Source organism: Bemisia tabaci, chromosome 4, assembly GCF_918797505.1.
Source record: "Bemisia tabaci chromosome 4, PGI_BMITA_v3".
NCBI classification, from domain to species: Eukaryota; Metazoa; Arthropoda; class Insecta; order Hemiptera; family Aleyrodidae; genus Bemisia; species Bemisia tabaci.
Window position 1 is genome coordinate 23346070 of NC_092796.1, and position 18768 is coordinate 23364837.

Consider the following 18768-nt stretch of genomic DNA (forward strand, 5'->3'; position numbering starts at 1 on the left):
GAGGATGGGATATTGATGGTTTTGCCTTGTGTTGCTGAATTATTTGATGCGCTATTTTCAAATGCATGGTAGCAGCTGGTACATTCGCAAGTGTACGTATGCGGTAAAATTAATGCCTTCCGTTGGGTTCAGGCTGGATGGTAGACGAACTGCGTGAAGAAGCGCTGAGTATCACGGAAAAATGACGGCTCTCAGAGCCCAAATCGTGCATTTAATTTAAAGCGTCCCCTGGCCGCTGGCGTGCTGCCAGCAGCGCGAAACGCGCACCAACGGAACGCCTACAAACCTAAAGGGATACTTCACGCATTGCGCAATGCTTGAAGTATCCCTTTAGGTTTGTAGGCGTCAGTGCGCGTTTCGAGCTGGCAGCACGCCGCGCCGCAGTGTGCCTGTTAAAATGTAGGCAATTGAACGTCAAATTCAAAATTGGCCACTCAAGAAACATCAGTTACGAAACTTCCGTGATCTTTCAGTCATTATCCGACTTGTTTCTTCCTATTCTCGAGTTTTGGACCATAGTGCTCCGCGGCCAACCCCGGAGATTTGTGTCACTGTCAGCCTGATGAGAATTATCGAGAAAGTTTGAGGAAATGTAGTTCAGCAAAAAATTGAAAGCACAATCGCATGATTATGAGAAGATGACTGAACAATGGGACTAACACTTTTATATAAGAAACTAATATTTTAGGCTCTCGTAGTATCCAAGTGAAGCGGAATAAGAACTTCAGTCTTGCTATCTGTCAAAAAACTAATTTATGCACCACGATTGTCGGTTTAAATTCAATTGACTCCCTATGGAATCGGAATCATACTAGGATATCCCGTATCACTTCTTTCAGGCTCCTCAGTTAACAGTGAAAAAACATGACAGACAAAATAACGCGTTATTAACCAACTAAGATGCCTTTCCACAAGATAAAATCGGCATCTGAATTATGTGTGGAGCGTAAAACAATAGAACAATATTCGAAGTTGGGTTCGAACCCGACATGCAACTATTTGAACTCCGTGGTGGGCCGGGTTGCATACGCTCGATTTTGCGGGCGAAATCTGAGATCCGCCTAAGGCTTTCGCGATAGGGCACGGATGCAATTAGTGTTTTCCTCGAGCAACAGGTCTATTACAGTCAACTTTTCGGAAGCTTCAGTTGCACAAAGTTGTAACGCGATATTAACAAACTGAGATGCTTTCCTAAAGACGAATTCGGCATATTTCTTCTTTCTTCGGATCTTAGTAATCATTTCGAAGTTGTTTTAGAGGCATTATCAGAAACGTGAAGGACTGATGGGATTATAAAGATTCCGTTATTGATGTTCGACAAGATTTTTTGATTGACCATGGTGACTAGTTCCTTTCAAATTTCACTAGGACCCACCATTAAAACTTCCGCAGTTTGTTGCACAAAAATAAGACTTTCGTAAGAATAGTTTTATAATCTCGGCTAAAAAATGAGGAATTACGGCTAATATTGCATAAAACACATTTCTTTGGAGGAGTTACTGAAGCAGTTAACGACGCAACTCAACTTTTATGTGCGTTTCGTGCACAAGCTTTGTTACGACTCGCTGCACGCGGTGAAACGATCTCAACTTCGGGTGTTATTATTATCGGCGGATTCTAAATTAAAGATCAATCGATGTGTGGTTCGGTCGCTAAGCCGAAAGGTAATTAATTGGTGAGTGAATAGTATCACCAGCTAAAAGAGGGATACTTTTTTCAGAACTGACATAATGTAATGACGTGCTTCGTTTTCAGAATCTTATCATGTCTACTATTAACGTCTCAGGCGGCATAACATTACCGAGAGACTTGAACGCTGAGTAGAAATGTAGAGATCTCAAAACACGCAAATTGCCCCGTTTCGATAAAAATATACATAGAAGTGTCATGGGTCAGTTTTTCCTTAGGAGAAAAAGAAGAATTTGAGGGCTCTGTTGCCAATTGGGCTTCGGTGTTTACATCTAAACATTTCAGTACAAAATCTTGCAGATTTTGGGGGCCGTAATTGAATAAGTTAGGAGAATTCGCCAAAGAGATTTCTCTCCGTACATGCATCTTCCGACCATTGTCGAATACATCACAAACGGGTGTGCAAATGACCAGCGTACCTATAGATAGAGTATGGTCACTGAGAGACCCGCACTTGTGATTGGCTAAGCTTATCTTAGGCTTTAGCTTAGAGCTCTTAGGACCCACGAAATGGCGGACATTGCACGCAGATGATTCAAAAGTGCAGATAATACGGTTTTATTGTTTGCATTGCCGTGAACTTCGTGAACAGCCGTGAAACAAACCTCGACCAATATTCTTTCATTTTATTGGTCTGTTTTAGCACTTCGCACCGCTTTCAGAGAGCGGCAATAATTCAAACAAGCCAATCAGATTTTAACAAACCGATACACTGGAAAAAAACCACATTGGATCAAGAGTCCAGACTCTTAAAACATCGACAAGAAAACATACTCTTGATTCAATCGGATTTTTGCTTCAATCAAGAACCAAGCCTCTTAATTTGAGCGGATTTCCTTTTGATTCTAGCAAAAATCCGATTGAATCAAGAGTATTTTTTCTTGTCAATGTTTTCAAGAGTCTAGACTCTCTAGATGCAATGTGTTTTTTTTCCAGTGTACATCGAATGACGTCATAATTCGATAAAAATTACGCTTTCTATCACGATCTCGGGATTTTTCGGATATATCTGAATCTAGTTTAGCTAACTCGAGGGATTTTTTTCCTTCTCGGTTCGAGATTCAACTTCGGATCACTGGACTTGGCGGATGACGCTATTCAATCATGTCGGAGCTCCCGTCAGGAATCGGCGGTGTCTGAAACCGGCTCGGAGCGAGAGGCTGAACCGCGAACCGTGCCGGACGGCGTTTATGATAAAAACGGCTCGGTTGATCCGGAGGAGGAGCTTTTGATCGGTGCAAGCACTGTTATGTTTTCGAGGTCGATCCGACTGGCCGCCGCGCCGCGCCGACCGCGTCAACGAACTTGATTTCGCCGCGGGACCCGGCTACCGTTGCGCCGCGCCGGTTAAACGTCGAAAATGACTCCTACCGCCCTCGTCGAAAACCACCCAACTCCACCAACAACACTAAGCATATCCGCCGTTTTTCGTTTTTACTCTCGACTGGAGCTGATTACTCCGCCAAGTTCGCTCGCTCGCAGTTCCTGTCCATCACGGCCGGACCTGCGGGATGCCCGGCCCGAAACCGCGTAACTTCCGCGAGGATCCCCTGTCGGAAAGGCGGTTCTTCCGGGCTCGGATCCAGCCACCTTGTCTGCACCGTGACTCGGAGTTGCTGATGTCGGTCCCGGCGGGAAACAATGCCTCCGCGAGGAATTTGCGTCACTTCATGTTGGATTTTCAGCGCCGGGTTGCAAGTCATCGGATCGGGGCGTCACGAGTGGAGATGCTCGATGTGTGACGTGAGGAAAAAAGTACTGACCTTCGGAGGAGGGCTTGGATTGCCTTCACTTGGAGGTCAAAAAACTTGGGGAGGGGGAGGGAGGGAAAAGGAAGTGTTGAAAAAAGGCTGTGGTTGAACATAATAGTACAACGACGAAAATGTTTCGATGCACTGTCCATAGGGAATATGGGAACTTGGTGCTAAAAGAAACTGCTCATTTTTTATAAATTAAAATGAAACAGGAGCAATTATCTTGACGCTAATCCATATGTATTCTTGAATTTTTTTCATGAAAAAGAAACATTAATGTCTAAAGCGTAAGTAAACGGGGTTTTTTCCCCCAAATCAGTTCAGAAATAAAATTGAAAAAAGTCACAAGTATGAAATGGAAACCAAAACACACGGAATCTCGAGAATATTGTACCTGTAAAATGTTATGTTTACTACAATGTTTACCACACGACGGAAATCAACCCTTACAAAGGATATACAAAATACAACTGACGTCATTTTGTATGATTTGAACTTCGTTGGATCATTGTTAAGTACACATGTTACTACATAGCTTGTAGGAGTTGATTCCGGAAACTCTAGTTGAGTGAATCGCTTTCTACTTAAAAGAGATGGAAACATAACATGTCGATGGCCACAGTGTTTAACCACGTACCTCTATTTGCGACGTCATAGACTTCCTTTAATACTTAATTTTTTCTATGGAGCGGACATTTTAAAACACTGCAATGGAGTTAAGTGGCTCTGCATTTTAGCCATCGATGTGGTGTTTAATTCATACCTCGACCAGCGGGCCGATTACTGATATTGATAGACGAAGCTATTGACAAAGCAGACGAGAGGGATACAGAGGGATCTCATTGGTGGAAACGATTGGTTGCGATAGACAAAGGAGAATTCAACGAATAGGATAGCTTTATACTTCCTATGTCTTCTTCGTCTATCGCTTTTTCGATCCATTTTATTAATCAGCCCCCAGTGGCTTATGCACGGACGAAAAAACTTCGTGCATGGGACCCGAAGTTGAGGTCATATGAATCTCTAAAGTTATCTGATGACGCATCCGAAAACTTGAGGTCGGGCCGCCGAAGTTCGGTCAGACATCGAGGCACTTCGGTATGTTCCGGAGTACTTCAGATGTGTGACCCGAACCCTTCGGTACATATCGAAGTGCTCCAGATGTCTGACCCGAACTTCGGCAGCTGGACCTCAAGTTTTTAGATACGTGATCCGGAAACTTCAAAGATCCATACGACCTCAACTTCGGGTCCCACGCACGAAGGTTTTTTTCTCCGTGTGGAGTTCGATGCCAAGCATATAAAAACACTGGTAATTTGGAGATAAAACCGGACTGCGAAAATACAGCCAAACCGCGGCGAAACTGGCATACTCGGATCATAGGAAGCGCAACGAGCCAAACCTCTAGGATACATCCAAAAATCCGCATCCGGGGCCAAAAAGTGCGGAGCGACTTGGATCCTGGGCGCTCGGACCGGGCTCCCAAGTGGCACATGACGATTTCTCCGGGCGGGCGGCGCGGGCGCAACGCGGCTCCCGGCCACGCTACGCCACGGCTCGCACTCCCAAGTCGTGGTTCCTCGCGTGGAAAATGAGATCGGCATCACCAATCCACCTCCACTTCCACCGCGGCGTCCTCGGCAGGAACCGCGCGACTCGGCACGGAGTCGCCGCGCGGATGCGCGCTTTTCGCCCGGGCCCGTTCTTCGCTCCCCATTTCCGCGTTTCTACACGTAAAGTTCATCTCAAAACGCTCGCTCGCCCGCCGAGGACTTGGCGGTTCCGAGCTGCGGTTTGACTCGCGAGGGAACCCGACTTGGGCGCTCCGGGAGATCGTGTAGGCCGAGGCCCGTGCTCTCGCTCGAATTGAGAGCCGATTTTTCGACCTCGCACCACACACGAGCAAAAAAGAGGGGAAAAATGGTTTGCGGCCTCTTCATTTCTACCGTCTGAGGTGTCGATAGTTCCATTGCGCTGGAGGCTGATTATTGAAATTGATAGAGAGAGCGATAGACAAAGAAGGCATAGGGAGTATGGAGCGATCCTATTGGTTGAGATGGGTGGTTCCCAAAGACTAATGGAGAAAAGGATAGACTAATTATAGGGTCTCTCGTGAGTTGCCGATAGTTTGTCTATTACTAACCTCGTTTCTCCGCTGAAACCACCCACTTCCACCAATAAGACCCCTCCGTATCCCTTTTGCTCCTTTGTTTTTAGCTTTGTCTATTAATTTCAATAATCGGCTCGCTGTTCATTAAGTTGTGATTTGGTGGTTATTCGTTGTAGACGAACAAAATACATCAGGATCCGTTCAAAATGCAGTTCATACGGTTAATCAGGGAAGTGAGAAGTTCTTTGGAGCAAACATTTATCGCAATTTCAGCCTTAGAATTTCCTCATTTTTCCAAAAAAGCCAGTAAAAGTACTTGATGGTACGAAAAAGCACCAAATCTGGTATGGTCATGATAACAGTGTGACAGAAGAGAGGCGATCAAAGAAGATGTCTGATGTTGTTCCTCTTGGGAGGAGACAAAGGAGTCGCCCAGTAAAAGGATGGCGATGCTGAAGCTGAGCGTGCAGAAAGCTGCACTAAAATATATGTTTGTTCGAACACCGCAAACTTTAGTTAGGGGTCCTTCGGAGATCTCAAAAGTGTCAGAAAATTGGTCAGAAATCATCAAAACTACCCTCAGAAAGACCAACTGTAACAACAGACAGTTGCCCTCTCTGCGACTCCAAAAAATCGATTCTGCGACTAGTAAACAGCGCAACCTTCCTCTTGGTATTAGAGTCCCTTTATACCCAGAGTTAAGACAACTCGATTATCAGCTGACTGGCAGCCGGCCTTGGCTGGCCATGGAGGCACAAACGAGTGTACCCAAACGAACGATATTGAGGGATAAGAATAGGGAATCCTACGATGTCTGTCATCCAAAAACAACATCAACAAACTTGATCAATTAAAAAGAAAATGAGATTGGTTTGTGAATAATTTCTCAATCTATTTTCATTTTGGACAGATGGAAATAACAATTTACTCTAGATAAACCACAATTAGGAAATATTTTCATTAGTTTTGTTCACATTAGAGTCACCGCCATCTTGGTGCACTCGTTTGTGACTCCATGAGCGAGAACCAATCAGAATTGGATTTTTTTAGGCCACTTTCAGCCCAACCAAAAGTGAGTTGTCGTAACTCTGGGTATAAAGGGACTCTACTTGGTATACGCACAGAAGATCGGTGACATTACCTGAGGCAGAGGGTTGGCAACGGCGGGAACCTGCGACCGAATGAGGTAACGTCGTTTGCGGACGGCGGCGGCGCGGCGCGGCGGTGGCGGGCGATTCGATTATCATCTGCGGCTGCGGTCCTGCGCAGGCTCCGTCCTCCGTCCGCGACCGGCGACCGTCCGTCCGGCTCCGGCCTTCAAAAGAAAGTCCCGTGACTCCCGCGGTCCTTCCTAGGACGTCCGACTTCGGAATGCTCCGCTATTATCCCGGCCACCGTGTCCCGCTGCTACATCTACCACCGGCGCAGATTTTTAAACAGACCTTCGTCCTTCTCCTCATCCCATTCGCATCTGGGCAAAATATCCCAGAGCTCCACGGAAACAAGGTATCGCAATCCCAACTATACTAGTCCTCAGTAGTCCCAACTGTAATATCGCCAGATTTTAGAGTAGTTTCACAAGCCACAGGACGTCCACGCGGGACCTCCCGGGTTCCTCCCGGAAGGCGACGGCGTGGACGTCCTGTGAAAGGTTGGCGACAAGGGGTGGAGGAGGAGATCAGAAGGTGCCAATTGCCTGATGATCTCTGGGAGGATAGGGGGCAATGGCGATTGGGCGTCGCAGAGCGCGAGGCGGCGCTATAAAAGCGGCTTTATGTATGTATGCACAAGCCAGCAGGCTGATTGCTGAAATTGATAGACAAATCTATAGACGAAGAAGACACAGAGAGCATGGAGCGATCCTAAAGGTTGAAATGGGTGGTTCCTATAGACTAAGGGAGAAAATGATGGACGAACTATCGGGTCTCCCGTGGGTTGTCGTTAGTTGGTCGATTACCTACCACCTTCGTCCAATGCAACCACCCGTCTCCACCAATAGGATCCCTCCATATTCCTGTTGTCTTCTTTGTCTATCGCTTTGTCTACCGATTTCAACAATCAGCCCGCAGAGGTATGGTTCAGTCACCTGAAAGTGTGGTTTGATCAAATATACCTCTAGTTGGTTTCCTCACAGTCAGCATAGTGTGGTTGGATTAACAATACCGCTAGCTGGTGCCTTTACACTTGTAGCTAGTGCAACTACTTCTATGGCTGGCTCCAAAATCAGCTGGAAGTATCGTTGAGATTGTGATACTTTTTTCTTCAGTGTGCAGCTGTTGCCAGTCTTAGAGAACAAAAACAGGGGCGTGGTGGCTTGGGAAAGGGTTAGGCCACCAAATATGAATCCGTCAGCCCCGCTAACGTGTACAAAAGCACTGGAAACATTGAAAATGTTAGGAATGGTTAGTATGCTGCGAATTGGTGAGGCGTGAATGATCGACTATCGATATTTCCCCATTTGAAGCCATAGTAAAGAATCGATTATTAAGGTGGCCTTGTTTATAGATTCTTCCCATAGGTTTAAAAGGCAGATCAATCGATACATCGCAAAGCTCGCCACGCCACCTGATCCTGCGCATTTTTGTTTAAGTGAAAATGATCTGAGGTTCCTCAGTCTTCATAGATTTCTGAAAGATTCTCACGAATTTCTAACGAAAACCCTTTTACACGACAACACTGAACCACAAGACAAGGTCTAACCTAAGAGAGAATGTCATATGTTTTGTCGTTGAACCGCAAAACGACGCTTTGTGAAGCGCGGTATAGGAATAAATGCAAATTGGATTCATCCTTGAAACCATCGTGGGAGAACGCATAAAATACGCTGACGTGGTGGCAAACGTCATTACAGTATTCTTCAAAGGATGATAATCATTTTATTTTTATTAAATCGATGCAAGTCGCATTTAAGAAGATTCTACTACGTTTGGACTTCACATCGACAAAACGCGTGACACGTGTAATAACTTGTAACTAGTAACTCTTGTACCATCGCTAACCACGATCAGAAAATGCGAAACCATCGTGCGCCAAATGACAATCCTGCAACGTCCTCTCCACGCATAGGAAAGTACCCCCGGTGGAGAGGGGAGGGGGGGTTGTCGACGTGAGCCGTGAGCGAGGCCCAGGATACGCGCCACGAGGTAGGCGCCCAGCGGTCCAGGGAAACTCGCCCGGCTCCGCAAAGCCGGTGTTGCCGGGTGGAAGTTCCGGAAATGTACGGATGGAGAGAGGCGAAAAATGTACACGTTTGGAGAGTACAGAGGCGGATTGAAAAGGCAAGAGGATTCCCGAGTGCAACCGAGCATGCAAAAACAGTTCTTTTACACGTTGTGAAATTCTAGATCCATGTAAAGGAGCTAGTATTTTCAGGCCCTCCTTGTCGCGCTTCATGCCTCCTCCACGTTCGGATGACAGATGTCTGACTCCTGAGAGAAAACACTCCGCGAAAATTTCAGATTTTTCTACAAGTTCAGGAGCAAGAGGCAGAAAGGTCGCGTTTCCCGATAATTTGATAAGATTTTCATATCGAAGTTTGCACCATGGCCGGATTCACCTACTTGCCGCCGCCCCTTCTCATTCGTTTTGAAACACGATAAAAACCATCAAATGAACGTGTCAGCGGGGGAGGGGTGCATAAGACGCATTTACTCGTGGTTGAACACATTTTTTGGGAAAGCCCTGTCAACACTTTAACTAGCAAAAGTTCACGGAACTTTGCGCGAAAGTTAAGTTCCGTATACCTACCTCTGTGTGGACAAGGCCTTCCATTCATAAGGAATGAACGAAAAAATTGTGAAAGAACAAAGACATAAATGTGGATCAATGATTTTAACTTCCGCCGCCGCGCCGCGCAGACCGCACCGTGTTTGGCGCAATGCGTGAAGTATTCAACAGTCTTGTAGGCGCTATGCGTTTCACGCCGACCGCTGCTGAACGCACTGTGTTTGGCGCAATGCGTGAAGTATTCATGCATTCTTGTAGGCGCTAATATGTGTTACATGCCGATCGCCGCGCCGAGGGCTTCTCCTTTTCATCTCAAGTCCTCGGCACCATTGCTCTCTGCGCCGCGCCGTTCCAGGCCAAATTGCGTGTTTGGTCTCTCTCTTAACTCGACTTATTGAAGGTGCTGTCTCTTGTATCACTAAGAGACAGAGACGACAAAATTAGAAATTACTATACTCTCAGGAAATGAGAGATTTTGTCGCCTTTTCTCGTTTGTAATTTTGTTTTTATAAATCCGATTTTTTTTTTATACCTACACTTTAAAAAATTGCAAATTTTTGCCGCCATGGGCCAGCCCTACTTCCTTAATCCGGCCCTGGTTTGCACCCATTCCTGTTCCATGTCAGATCCCTTCCATTCAGCTCAAGACTCCCTTTTTCCTGAGTACATACCTGACGTCGTTATGTGCGACTATGTGCGAACTCTGAATTTTTCAGATCCTCGCTTTCCAGGTTTTCCATTTTTTCCAGACCGATGGGAACCCTGCTTAACTCAGTCAATTGAATCAAGGTGACATCGTTATAGTTTCCAAGTTTCCCGTGCGATGATGGGATAGAGAGCTCAAGAATGTACCGGGTTGTTGCATACCGGGAAAGTTCAAGCGAGAAAAGTATCAGTGGCGTGGCGTGTTTTGCGATAAATCGATTGATCTGCAATTGAAACCAATGGAAAAGGATCGATAAACTGAATGTTCGCAACGAACACCTTAGTAATCGATTCTTAACCATAACTTCAAAAGGAGAAACATCAATAATCGATCATTCACGCCTCGCCACTGAAAAGTATAATTTTCGCACTTCTCCGAGGTGTGAATCCTGGGGTCTAGGGACCACGCTGCCTCCCGTGGATCCCTGCGCAGGAGCTTATCTAACCGTGACGCGACCTCGGCGGGCGGGCGGGCGTTGCGCGTGACGTCACAGGCCGCGAGTGACGTTGCGCCGCGCCGGCCGCGATTCGTGACCGGGACGCGGCGCGACGCGTTGCGGTCACGCCGCCCCCCCCCCCCACCCCCCGCGGTTCGCCCTCCTTCCCGGGCCGGGAGTCCCGCAACTTGGACTCGAAAAGCAACGGAGCTGCGGCTTCGATTCCGGCCGCGCCGCTCCAGAGCTTCCAGCCACTGTCGCCGGATGGCCCCGGAAACCCCTCGTATTCTGCCGAGCTAAAGGAAGAACGCCGTATGAACCTTCAGGCGTTGCCAAATTTCCTTAGATAAAACACGCCTTTCCCGGTTAACTTATGAACATTTTCCTTCCAATTTTTGCAGATACTTTTGCTCGCAATTTCACCCAAAGTTCCTGAAAATTTCAGATAAAAAAAGGAATTAATTTTCTCAAAAATAAACATTTTGAAGAAGAAAATTTGGTGACTCTCTCGAATGATCATACGGCGCTCTTCCTTAGCATGGCAGTATTCCGCCGAAACTCGGTGTCGGGTAGGAAGAGGTGGCAACACCGCTCGAGAGCGTGGTTGCTAGGCGTTGCGGGGATTTTTGAACCCCGGAATGTGGAAGTAGTGAAAATTGGCGTGCATTCGGGGCGCTTTGGCGACGTCCTCTCCAACTCCGACCGCGGATTGCCGGGAAAATATGCCAGTCAGAGGTGCGAAGTCTTTCGTTCGAAATCTTACCGGGTGGATTAAACGTGGATCTGCATACAGCACTTCCTACAACGATTCGGTGGTTGATTCAATCACTGGAGGCCGTTCATAAAAAGCGTAACGCTCGAGAGAAGGGGGAAGGGGAGGTGGGGTCGAAGCGATAAAAATAAACATCACGACACGAAACGATGGCCAAGGAACAAAACCGCCTATCTACAAAGTGACGATTTTGCAGGTCAGATAAGAGACTTCGCCATTTTTGTGATTTTGTGGTTAGATTTGCTATTTTTTAATATATTATAGCGTCTTTACAGCGCTTCCATGCGGAATTGGAAAAAACTAAACAAAATCAGCTTGCGTATTTGAATACTGAAAAGTGCGGCAAAGTCGCTCACTCATTTCCGCCAAATTGTCAGTTCGGATGTACTGTTTCTTATCCCTCGAAATTCGTTAAGAGGGGGGGGGGGGGGGTCGAAAAATCCCTAAATTTAGCGTTACGTTTTTTAGGAACAGCCACTTGGTAATTCCTGAATATTATAGACAATTTGTCCGGACCTCCCCCATATTCACGACACACTGAGGCACCTGGGCATACTAGGTATTAGAAAACAAGATTTGACAGAGAAATACTCTAAAATAACTTCGAAGGCACGTCCGATCCGAGTGAAATCGCAATTATTCTGTCTTTCGATTTGCGATCTTTCCTCGGGAATTCTGGGAATTGATAATGAAACAAATAACTGCGACACACTGATGACACTCAATTGCAACAAAAGCAGCGAAATATACCGCTAATTTGTGCAAGTAATACAGCGAAAATGTGTGTGTTTTTGGTGTCTATAGAAGGGGCATTTGACCGTTTCTTAAAAAACTGGGATTTTCATTTTATCAGGTCCAAGAAGGTAAAGAATAATAATTTTTCAAATGAAATTTTGAAAGTGAAAATTTGAAAAGTAGAGACTTCCAAGTAATATAAACGCATTATACATGCAAAATAACTTCGCTGGAATTAAGAGCAAAATGAGATTCTAACTTAGAGGAATTGGAGATGAGCATTTTACACGACGATTATCGCTCGGAGGCCCGTTCTCGGCGTCAAGCCATAGATTGAACGTATTTAGATATTTGAAATGAGCCCTGAGATCCATAAGAGTACATGCATATCTGGGCTCGTGTCAAAATGGATTCACTGCCTTTTCATTTAAATTCGTCCGATTGTCCTCCAGGCTTGGACGATTGCCGAGGACTCGAGGTTATTTTTGGAGACCCGAAAGTTTACATTCTCGCTGAAGTCTCCGGAGGATTATAATACCTTCGACTCCGGAAACCTCGTAAAAACCCGGCACCGTTAAAGGTAATAAAATAGACCGACATCGGCAGGCGGATCAACCCACGATGAGAAGAAATCCGGAAAAGATGTCGACGATTTTATAGCACTGTTCGGGGACGAAAAGATAGGCGTTCGATTCCATAATTCACAGCTTTGATTGCATTAATAGAAAGACTAGGAATTAAACGATCAATTTTACGGAGTGTCAATAGGTGACACTTGACTACGACTGGAAGAATCCAGACGCTGAGTCTTAGATTGCATTTATGAATGAGTTCAAAATAGCCATAAAATCAAGGGTTGGAATATCCAGAATTTTGCCTGATTTTCCAGAAAAATAATTGAAAGTTTTTTCACAAGTAAATGAAAAGCCTCCACAACGGTGCTTACTTTTTGTCGCATGGAAGGGCTAAGATGCGATTTTCGGACTTCATTACGACGAAACAACTCAAGCTGTTATTATAAAGCTTTTACTTGCCATGACAAGTATGTTCCCCGGATAAACTGCTGGATGATGAAACCATCAATAATATTCAATTATCTTGGTTGCCATGGTAAAGTGGCAACATTCCTTGACTTTTCAGGGTTAATAGACATGAAGTTTCCTGACTTTTCAATATTTTTGGAATTATTTCTCATAAAAATTATTTTCACAAAAATTTTAAGCGCGAGGTCTCTTGAGATTGAAAAGTGCAATATGCACAAAAGAACGAGCAATATGCGCTCGTGCAATATGCACGAGTGTGTGTGTGGCTGAAAGAAAAAATTTCAAGGCCCGGCACCATAATTCTCTGACTTTTCATAGTTCGGAGAAAGTCCCTAACTTTTCAAGAATTTTCACTCTGCATCTTGGATACCATGCTGCACGTTGAAACCAACATACATTAGGCTTTGGTAGTGGACTCTTCTTTACTGTTTCCTTGTCTCATACCAGGGTTTCTACTAAAACGGGCTGGTCAAAAATAAGTACTTTTTCAGTACATTCTCGAGAAATTCAGTACCTCCTCCAACAGAAGAATTCCGTACTTTTTAAGTACCTCCATTTGACGAAAATAGAAAAATGTCAAAAATTTGAAATTGCGACAAAAATGACAAAAATTTAAAAAAAATTCCAGACCTTTTTGCGGAATTTCCACACTTCTTCAGTACTTCCGGACCACCCTTAAAAAATCAGTACTATTTCCTGACTTCCGGGAAATTCCGGACATGTAGGCACCCTGGTATCCTACGGACTCGATTTTGTTTCGATCATTTTCCGCAAGTTCTGTCGTTATGAAAACGAATCCACCACAATTAATCCAGTTTCAAAATTCTCATTGCGAATTGAGTAGGCAAGCGCTCCCTTTCCCTCTTTACTCGACGTGTGATTTTTTTTCAATTAACGGTTTGAGTTTGCTCATGCCAGAAAAAAGTGGGTTTGCACAAACTTTGGTGCAATACGGCGTAGCGTGGCAGTAGGCGTGTGTGAAAAAATTGCACAACGCCGATGCTCTACAAGCCGGTAATTTGAACTCGCCGAGTAATTCAACTACATCGGTGCAAAGCCTTGAGGTTACACGACCGTAGTTAGTTCTCATTTCCACAGGACGTGAGAATCCGGAGGACTCAATTGTGTTCAAGAAGTTATTCGTTTAAATGTATTAGCCTGACTGGACGATTTTCTTGCACGTTTATCCGAGAAAATGGAACAGCGACAAGTGTAGAAATCAAGCAGAGAGAAACCAAGTCACTTTTAAAAAAAATGTTAAACTTAGAGCAATTTGAAATAAAGCTCCTTCTGAAGCTTGATTTGTGAGAAAACAGTTGCCGAAATTTTACAGTACCAATTTTAACTTTTTGTCCCCTAGAGACCATGTGCATTTCCCAAACGTCAAAACTTGTTTTTTCAATACTAAAGTAACGTGTTATTGTGTCTCTCAAATGAATGCTGTTGAAATTAATTCTTGTATAAACCGAAACTTCCCGACTTCCACATAATTTACTTCAGGTGCTTTCTGCTTACACATTTTTATTCCTGGCGGTAACAAAAGCAAGGAACAAGAGAACGTTTGAGCGGATTACTTTGACAATTTTAAGGATTGGATTCATATATGCAGGAAATTCACTGAAAGCACGAACATACGCACAACGTTCTCATGTAAAACATTAAACTGCCGCAATGGCAAATAATGCAACTGCATAATAACAGCAATGGCATTGTAATGGCAGGAGCTGACGCGGCTTGGTTCTTTTCTGCTTAACGCGGTCCGATTACATATTGGCTCATTTTAGAAACAACGTATGCGCCATTAGTTTTCCTATGCAAATATAGAGCTTTTACGGATGGGCAGGAAATTTCAGTTTCTTATTGCAAAATGACGTTCAATTTTCCTATCAACTTTCATTTCGACTTGTGGGTTCTGCGAGACCCACCCACAGAACCCACTTGGGTGAGTCTGGAGGCCTCCTCAAGAAAATTTTAGTATGTTTTTGAAGCATCTAATATGCAGTTTGAGTCAGATCACCAGATGTAAGCGTCTTTTTTCCTTCTTCCTGTGTTCCTTCTTTCTTTCTACCATCTTTCTTCCTCCTCATTTTTCCGGGAGAACGGGGTGGGTGCACTGGAAAAAAAAAACACATTGGATCTAGAGTCCAGACTATTGAAAACATTGACAAGAAATGGACTCTTGATTCAATCAGATTCTTGCTTGAATCAAAAGGAAATCCGCTCAAATTAAGAGGCTTGGTTCTTGATTTAAGCTAGATTCTGATTGAATCAAGAGTACTTTTTCTTGTCGATGTTTTTAAGAGTCTGGACTCTAGATCCAATGTGTTTTTTTTCCAGTGTAGAATATTTTTGAAGCATCTAAAATGCAGTTTGAGTCAGATCACCGAATGTAAGCGTCTTTTTTTCTTCTTTCCTGTGTTCCTTCTTTCTTTCTACCCTCTTTCTTCCTCCTCTTTTTTCCGGGAGAACGGGGTGGGTGGGTGAGAGGGCGTACGCCTCCTACGCCCTTCCTGGATCCACCTATGGCTGGCTGACCTTTTTCCGGGAGATTCCTTCACCCTAGCAAATTTAGGCACAAAAATTAACCCCTTCCGAAAGATATCACATCGAATGAGCATCGGTGTGATCAAACGACGAGCTTTCGCAATTTTCGAGATCGGGTGCGAGTGCTCGCGGATCGGAACTGGAGCGGGCGAGGAGACAAAAATAATGAGTGCTTACGTTGGAGAGGAGCGAAGATCATAAATCAGCTTCTCGCCGGGCCGTTGCCGCTGCCGTTGCTGTTGCCGTTGCGCAATGGGTCGGAATCCGCGGCTGCGTAAGATGAATCCATGCAGCTCGTTAACAACCGAAAACCGACATTTCGCCCGCACTAAAACACTTCACTCAAGGTAATCCAAATCTGCAACAAAACAAACGTAAACAAAGCATTAGCCTCACCGTTTAGACATAACGCAATAAAACGCGACGGGGCTCTCGCAAGCCGAGACCTCAGCTCTGCGTGTGCACCCAACAATTAGTCTGATCTCACCGCAGAAATTTGGGTGACACCGATTTTGCCCAAAATGAGCTCTGTCGGCAAGGGCCTCTCCTGCGGACCGATTATTGAAATTGGTAGACAAAGCCATGGACAAGAAAGACAAAAGGGATGTGAAGGGATTCTATTGGTGGAAGGAGGCACTGGAAAAAAACACATTGGATCTAGAGTTCAGACTCATGAAAACATTGACGAGAAAAAATACTCTTGATTCAATCGGATTTTTGCTTGAATCAAAAGGAAATCCGCTTAAATTAAGAGGCTTGGTTCTTGATTTAAGCTAGATTCTGATTGAATCAAGAGTACTTTTTCCTGTCGATGTTTTTAAGAGTCTGGACTAGATCCAATGTGTTTTTTCTCCAGTGCGTTGGTGTCGCTGGTATGACAAATTAGACCACATTTTTGGATTAGGAACAACAACTTCTATCTCATTATAGAAACAACATACGTGCTATGAGTTTTTCTTTGTACATAGATAGATGTTTTCGCGTATGAGACAGAGACAGAAATTGCAGTTCCTTCTTGCAAAATGCAGTCCAACTGTGATAAATTAGGCGAAGTTTAGAGCGAAATACTCAGGTTAGCTTTACGAGCACTGGAAAAAAAGTCACATTGGATCCAGAGTCCAGACTCTTAAAAACATCGACAAGAAAAAGTACTCTTGATTCAATCAGAATCTAGCTTAAATCAAGAACCAAGCCTCTTAATTTAAGCGGATTTCCTTTTGATTCAAGCAAAAATCCGATTGAATCAAGAGTATTTTTTCTTGTCAATGTTTTCAAGAGTGTGGACTCTAGATCCAATGTGTTTTTTTTCCCAGTAAGGGCAAATGACCCACTCACGGGGAACGTTTCCTCTCCAGCAACCTCACCGGTTCGTATGAATATTTGATCTCGAGCCACTAAATCGGATCTGGAGGGATGAGTGAACTCCTAACGACGATAAGGCTTCACGATTCGATATACCTCGTGCGCGGCGTTAAAAACTCATCACACATCCATCAAACGTGATCAGTGCTTACTCAACGGCCGGTCATCAGCGCACACGCCGGTCGCCGCGCCCGGTAGCACACGGGCACCGGTCCGGTTCGTTTCCCAAGGATTCCTCGCCGGGACCCGGGACGGGGGATTGGGACCGGGAGCCGCCGATTAAAAATCGCGTGGGAAACGAAAACAAACCCGGCGGCCGCCTTGCATTTCACTCTCATCTCCGTCTGTGCGTCTCCCCCGCAGCGGCACACAGTGGATCGAGCCACTCGGAGAGGTCGGACATGAAATATATGACTAAAACTGCAAATTCTGATGTTTATTTCGTTACATTTTAAACTTTAAGAGACGCTTGCAGCAGAAAATGGAGATGTTGCATGTGTGAGGGATTTGCGATTTGACCATTGATTCTTATGTAAAAGTTCGCGAGAAACACGATGGTGCCACTGGTTTTCTCTGAAATCATCTCCCAAGCTCAAAAAAAGCTCTCAAAGTGAGGCCAAAATGGAAGGGATATCCCACCCTACCCTTAGAGTCCACCTCTACATCAAAACAAACTCTCCATGCAAAGATAGGGAGCAAATACATTAGCGCGGCTGCCGTGTTTTCAGTTTCGGAGCCCCAAATAAAATGGCAACCCTGCTAATGTATTTGCTCTCTATCTTTGCATAGAGAGTTTGTTTTGATGTAAAGGTGGACTCTCAGGGTAGGGTGGGATATCCCCTCCATTTTGGCCTCACTTTGAGAGCTTATTTTGAGCTTGGGAGATGATTTCAGAGAAAACCAGTGGCACCATCGTGTTTTTCGCGAACTTTTACATAAGAATCAATGGTCAAATCGCAAATCCCTCACACATGCAACATCTCCATTCTGATGTTTATTTCGTTACATTTTAAACTTTAAGGGATGCTTTTCGCAGAGAATTTCACGAGGAAACCAATGGAACCACTTTCAAAACTTCCAAGTTTTGTATTCACGGAGTTTTAAGTGTTTGAAGTTTTCAATTTTCGTCCGACCTTTCCTATTGACTCGATCCACTGTGCGGGAGCGGGGCTAGGTGTCAACAAGAGAGGGTGGGGGCGGGGGGCCCGGGGGGAACGAGGGCGTCTAATTGTAAGAGTGTGCACTGCAGTGCTCGCGGGGCATTCATCCGTTCAGTTACTTTTGTTCCAAGTTGGAAAAGTCTTGCTCCGCCGTGTTGCTCGACACAATGGCACCGGTCCCACCGTGCGACTGCGAATGCGTTTGCCTGTTCTGCCATGCTAAGGAAGAACGCCGTATGAGCCGTCAGACGTTGCCAAGTTTCCTTCAATAAAAACTAAATTCGTTAAGAAAATTGTGGATATTTTTTCCAAAATTCTCGGACGATTTCGCAAGCAATTGAATCTAAAATATGTGAATATTTCAAGTGAAAATATGCATGAATGCTGTCAAAAATACATGTTTTATCGAAGGAAAGTTGGCAACTCTCGGAATGTTCATACAGCGTTCTCCTTAGCACGGCAGTGTTGGTGGGGTTTCTTGCAGTGCTTTCGTATGATCTCGCTGAAGGATGAACTCCAAAACTGTGTATTTCAACCGCATGTCCGCACTGGCTTCATTTCTTAGGGCGCGGAGAGATCGGCATTTTTACAGAATGATCATAAAAAGATGAAAAAAAATCTGATAAAATTTCGAACCAGAGTGTTGACATGCTGTACTTCTAAAAAATAAACTATGCATACACACTCTGAAACGCTGAGCTTGCAAAGCTTAACACAGGAGCTACCTATAT

The 18768-nt window shown here is 44.8% G+C and overlaps 1 protein-coding gene across 3 annotated transcripts in view; it reads right to left on the reverse strand.

Moving 5' to 3' along the window:
- Window positions 1-18768, reverse strand: part of smash (smallish) — a 146941-nt gene that overhangs the window by 102971 nt on the left and 25202 nt on the right. For all 3 annotated transcript variants that reach the window (XM_072299529.1, XM_019054253.2, XM_072299528.1), the window contains exon 2: window positions 15693-15873. The gene's annotated coding sequence lies outside the window, so the exon portion shown is untranslated. The remainder of the gene's footprint in view (window positions 1-15692; window positions 15874-18768) is intronic.